This window comes from Pinus tabuliformis, chromosome 3_2 (genome assembly GCF_031772625.1).
Source record: "Pinus tabuliformis cultivar Carrire ecotype Pingquan chromosome 3_2, CPIR1, whole genome shotgun sequence".
Classification (NCBI taxonomy): domain Eukaryota; kingdom Viridiplantae; phylum Streptophyta; class Pinopsida; order Pinales; family Pinaceae; genus Pinus; species Pinus tabuliformis.
The window spans coordinates 730827785-730834304 of NC_142302.1; the positions used below are offsets into that span (position 1 = coordinate 730827785).

General features: G+C 32.3%; 1 pseudogene; it reads right to left on the reverse strand.

Annotated features, from left to right (window-relative positions):
• Positions 1-3749: 3749 nt before the first annotated feature.
• On the reverse strand, positions 3750-4954 carry LOC149182689 (xyloglucan endotransglucosylase protein 2-like; annotated as a pseudogene).
• Between the last annotated feature and the right edge of the window lie 1566 nt (positions 4955-6520).

Here is a 6520-nt window from a genome sequence, read left to right on the forward strand (position 1 = left end):
ATTTTTTCATACTTCAAGTCATGTTTGCAGGTCATAGTGGAAGACAGTGTGTACTTATGCACAAACATTACTTGTCTTCTCTACGTGTGCGTAACAATTAGCTAGGAAACTATGAATATAACAAAAATAAAGGTTTTGTACCATAGGGTCCAGAAATTTCACTTTCTTAAAGATATTTTCAATTCAAACTTTGTAGAGGAATGTTCTTGGGACACATTTGTGAATGGTGAACGATCCAAACCGATGGTCATTTCCAATGTGACAAAATGGAATGTAATACCTCATCCTTCCTTTTATCATTAGACTAATCCACCATCACTTGAGAAATCTATGTGTTTCCCCTTTATTATCATTGATGCCTCCGTAAAGATCTAGAAGTAAGAAAGTTACAAGCTACTATAGAGGCTTTGGAGGTTCATGAGGCCAACAACAAGATAAATCTTTTGTGCATGTATATTGAAACCAAACATCTCATCATATTTAGGATGAAATTGTCATAGAAGAACAAGACATTGCAAGACAACATTTTTGTCTCATTGCTTTAGAAGTTGTAGACTGGGTGCATGACATAGGGCACACTAGAGGAATGTTTAATTAATAGATGAACATCGTGGACACATACTAGCGTATGAAAATTCTTCTAGGTAGAGTCGTGATAGATGTAATTGAGGTCGAGGAGGGAATCGTCCTACTATTGGATGAATTACAATTATTCTTGAAAAGTTTGGATAGGAACATAAAGTGGATATAAGACCACCTTATCTTGCCTCCAGATCTTAGAAGCTCACCTCAAAGTAGTAAGGATCCAATCACAGTATAATTATTAGATACCTCCAAGTATGCATGATTAGTCATAGTTTTTTAGGCTTCTTTAGTTCTATATTAGTTTTTTATTTCCATGTTAAATGATCGATTATGTTGTAAATATACAAATTAAATTCTCTTCTTTTATTAATATTTCGTGAATTATGTTTGAATATCAAAAAAGTTATAGTTTTACCATGAATCTGGTTTTTCGAGGATAAACCAGAATAAACCAAAACCAATACATATGAATAAACCAAAACAGATATATCTTGTTAATAAATAAGTAAAAATTAACAAAACTTCATTTTGTATTTCAAATAAATCAAAACTTTTTAAACCACAACTTCATTCCATATTTAAACTTTTTAAATTCAAATTATCTCAAAATTTTAAATTTTAAATAATATTATATTCACCATCATGGTAAAGAAGACAAGTTAATGGAAACTTTTCAGCATAAAAACTTTCACAATGCTTTAATGTAATTACATTCGTAATGCATTTCCCTTTGAAAAAAAGTTCGAGCTACCACCGTGTGCAATTGTGTGCCTTCCATTCTCTATATTAGAGGATAGAACTATCTTATACCTTCATATTGATACTTCCATCGACATATCAAGAGGTTAATAACTCCCAAGCAGCTATAATGGTAAAGAAATCACCAAAAACAATAATTAAAGGTGGAGGGTTTCAGTAGATCAGCCATGGAAATGGTAATGACAGAGGAGGACTTTCTAAGTAGCCTACAAATAACAATGCTTAGAAAATACATTTTACTTGTTTTATTTTTGAATGCCTAGGAAATACATTTTGCTTGTTTTATTTCTCAATGCTTAGAAAATAAATTTTACTTGTTTTATTTTTGAATGCTTAGAAAATACCTCGATATCTCAGGTTAGAGGTGTGCAATATGATGAAGTCTTGTCATTAGATGATTCCAAATTGTTATCAAGTTGATGTCACATCAACTTGAAAACTTACACTTGAAAGTTAATTTCCAAATTAACAAAAAAATTCTCATAAATGATGTCTTATATTACCTTTATCTCACAATACTTATGTATATAGGAGAATTCACAACACACTTAACACACCTAACATATAAATTGTACACACCCAACATACAAATGGTTTGTTATAGCTTAGATATATCTATTAAATCAACAAAATATTAAATTATTAATATTAACATTTAAATAATCATGCATATTTACATTAGAAAGCTTACCATTTTGCAAAAAATCAACACTTGTGTAATAATTTTTCATTTAAACAATGACCATTTGGTAATACATTGGAGTATTCTTAGTAAGACTCAAAATCAAATCTTCGAGTTGTCACATAAAACCATGATTATATCCAACTACCTACAAGTTAGATATATCAATAATTTTTTGGTTTAATAAGAGCCGAAATATTGCCAAAAAAAATGGTACCTACTCTTATTTTATCATAACAAGCTAAACATATCTCCTTATAACAATAGAACCATAGTGGAAAAGAAAATTGCTTATAAGTCTCTTATTCACCCAAATTCTACCAACCTAAGAAAACCCTTATACAATAACAAAAACAAAATTTATAAACTTAAACATTTTAAAATTAAAATTTATTATTACTCAAACAAAATTTTAGAACTCAAGATAATCTAAAACTAATATTTATTAATCCATTTTCACTTATAATTACTATTTTTGTTTGAGAGACATTCGAAAATATTTTATTATGAAAAGCTCAATGATCCTTTTTATTTTATTTTTAAAAGAAAGCATAAGACATTTGAAAAAAGAAATTACTAAATTACTAAAAACCCCTTAATCCTTTCTTTTTTACTAGAAATTATCTAATCATTATGAATTATAGTAATTATCTTTGATTTTATATACGACTTGACTTTTGCCAATATTCAATTAAAAAAATTAATCATTTTTTTAAATATTATAGAAATTATCTAATCATCATGAATTATTGTAACTATCTTTGATTTTATATATGACTTGACATTTTGTGAATATTCTATTAAAAAAATTAGTAATCCATTTTATTCTTTATTATTTTATTATAAAACTCATTATATAAGAAAGAAATATAAGGTATTTCAAAATATTTTATTACAGAGATTTGAATTTGAATTTTATTCTTTATTATTTTATTCTAAAACCTGATGTATTACCTTGATAGAGATAGTAATTATATCATTTTTTTAATAGCTAATATTATATAATGTATTTATTTTAAACCCACATCGAGGAAGTCGAAAATATATGAAAAAGGGGTATATTAGTGGGTCTTAAAACTCGTCATTTATTTTGATAAAGATAAGGAAGATTACATTAATTTTTTAGATTCTCTTAAAATATATGAAAATATATATATTTTTTATTTTGATATTGTTTAAAAAAATTAAAACCCATCATATATTTCGATAAAGAATAATTTTTTAATATTTAAAAAAAATATATATATATATTTTTATATTTTGATATTTGCAATAGGAGATCTGTAGAAAGTTTTTTTTAATCCTTTTCATTTTATAAAAGTTATTTATATTGATAATTTTGTTAAAGATTGTTTTTATCAAATCACTTCTTATTTTGGTGAATGATGAATGAATAATTCCACGATAATTCTGGTGAATGATTGATTGATAATTAATCATTCGTTGGAATAATTTGAAATAAACCCCAAGATCAAACTTCCAATTACTATAACGCGCTTCGAATCCTTTGAAAAGGATTTAAAATGCCTTTAAGAAATACATTAAGAAAAAACAATAAATACATTCGGCAACAACCAGACATGAAAATCAATTTGGAAACCGAAATTTTTAGAGAAATGATTTACCCAAAAGCTCACTGCAACATAACATTTGGGCCTCCCCGGACTAATAATCCGACTTCGGATTATTCAGCCATGGGTAGCATCGAATAATGATAACTAGACTACATATTGTCGCGATCGCGAACACATTCCGAAGGCATTTGCTTGTTTCTGGGCATCTCAGTGTAGTAATTGTAGTGGTGTAGTGCTTCCTCACCCATTTCAAGTACCGCCATTGGCGCCCACATCTAGTTCTCTGAACTCCTCCTGATCCCACCACCGTGGCCCCTACGTAGCACACACCGATTGTGGAGCAGAATCCTCATAGACATCGACATGGAATTCCCTGTAGGAGGCGATGAACAACGCCTTGGCCCAGTCGGTTTTCTCCAGACCCCCTCGGGTGGCCCAGTCATCAGCATTCCACAAGATCGAATAGATCTTCATCGGCTGGTTAAATGGGTACCTCACGCCCAGATCCTTGCTATTCTTGAACACCCAGATTGGCACCTCATCTACCAAAAATCTGCACCCCAAAAAAAACATCACACCAAACCATATTAAACCAAAAGAGGTTCATTGTAAAATTACATGCTACATTTGTATTTGGCTCTGGTTCGATAATAAATAATGGGCTCAGGAATGGGGCTTACACAATTTGGTACATGTTTCAGAGCACAACATAGGAATGGTAATCCTTGGTGGGGTCGAACTAGAGGTAAATTCGATGTTCTCTCTCACCCTTTCCGCCTATAAATACATTGGTCTGAAGAATGTAGGGTTCCCCGGACTTGTTCCCCAAGAATTCAAAGTCTATCTCATCGTGTTCTGTAGTTTGAAAAGAAAGTTGCCCGCACCAAAAGAAATATAGATACATAAACAGGTAGAAGCAGACTTAGACCCCCCAAAAACCCCCAAGATTATTATGAATACTTACATAAAAGGTGGTGACAGTGCCAGTGGAATTGTCAGGAAATAGCTTTATTTGCATACTAAAATGCCCAAATAAATATGTCCCCTTAGACTCAAACCTAGCACTTGCCAACCCATATTTCATCCCACATTGTTATTCCCACAGCTCATAAAAGGATAAAACAACCCAAAAATGTGCAGAAACAAATCCAATGTATAATATCTTACCATACTGTTTGTTGAGCAGAAGCTGAGTCTTTCGACCGCCATGGAATTGTTTGATGTGATCTGAGCCCCAGTTGGCGACATAGTTGTTGTGAAAGGGCACACTCACTGGCTTCCTAGGAGTGGCAGTTATGGCAGCAGAATGGAGTAACAAAATGAGAAACAGAACAAGAAACAGTGTCCTCTTCATGGCTTCCAATGACCTTACTGGCGCCCGAAAATGAAGCTGTGCAGAGGAAGGCGAGCCTTATTTCCTAACGAGGATCCTATGTATCTTCCCATTGAATGCCAAAGCTGTGAGAAAACAATTTGTTGACCAGTGATATAAATTTAGTTTTTCTAATTTAAATATCGAGCGGGAATGTTGAATTTGAAATTCTGTGAGGAAAATGGTGCATTGAATACATGAAGTGAATGTCTAGTCCACGTTGGTCTAGATGTCAGATTATCCAAAATCTGCATTATATACATTGAATACTGGAGCTTGCCGGAGGTAGGGTGATCGAGTTGTCGGAATATGCATGGATATGTATGGCTTTCATGCATATGTAGCATGCCTTTGGATGCACGAATGTCCTGTCATAGGTACTTAGTGCTCATTTATGTTTCTATAGGGTTGGAAATAGCTCTTGCCTTGATGTTGCGGGGTACTTCACAAGGTAGCACATCAAATCTCACATCACGAGTAAGTGCATGCAGGACGATGATATATGACGAAGATACACCCTTTTTAATCCTCTATGGCTTTGGACTAGGGGTTAAATTTGATGCCCGCATACCTGTTTTTTTTGCTTTCTTCCACGTAAAATCATACTACACATCATCGCTGACTGGCCAATAATTTTTTAAAAAATCATATTGACAGGCATATTGAAAATTTTCAAGTTTTAAATTTCTATATATATAATATTATTATATCTATACACTTCATACTGCAATGATGACACTTCAAAGTCCGTTCTTCCCTCCCCTCAGGCATCACACATGGGCTGGCAAAGCAGCTACTCCGAAGATGAAAAGACAGAGAGATGCCAATTTATAAAAAAATACAGAGTAGCTGAGAGTCGGTAAGCACGTGATGGACCCCAATTAAAAAATGTTCCCAATCACCAACAAAATTCCAAATAAATGTATTTCTTCTGGAAAGTTTATGTATCACCCAATAGGACATTTTTCCTCTTTCCTTAACTTCCTCACATAGCGGGGTCTATGTCGTATGGAAATGTAATGAGCCAATGTTAGATTACACTTTATAAAACTGCTTATATAAGTATGCATATAGTGAGCACCACGTAGATCATAAATTACATATAGCAGATAAATTTTGTAAGAGGGCATCAAAAGGAATCAAAGTTCCATATTCAAGTAGTTGGCCTCATGGATTGGTTACAACTTTGTACATGGGTTGGTAGATGAAACAATATTTTTCATGAGTGTTGAGATGTACCAAAAATATATATGAGTGAAAATGGACAATAATTTTGTTTTTAGAATTAGTTTTATAATTTGAAGTAAATTTATTATTTTGTATTTTTATTAAAATACGAAGTTATGCTATTCCACAACAATACACATGTATTTATAATGACTTAATCTGTCAAACACTCAGGCTCCAAATTTTCCACGATGAAAATGTTACATAGTTAAACCTGCAGGATGATGCAATAAATTTGAACGTTAAGTGTGAATTCCATCTTGACTTTCCATGCAGAATGAATTAATTGGGTTGGTGGGTCGTGACCTCCCAGCTAGCAGT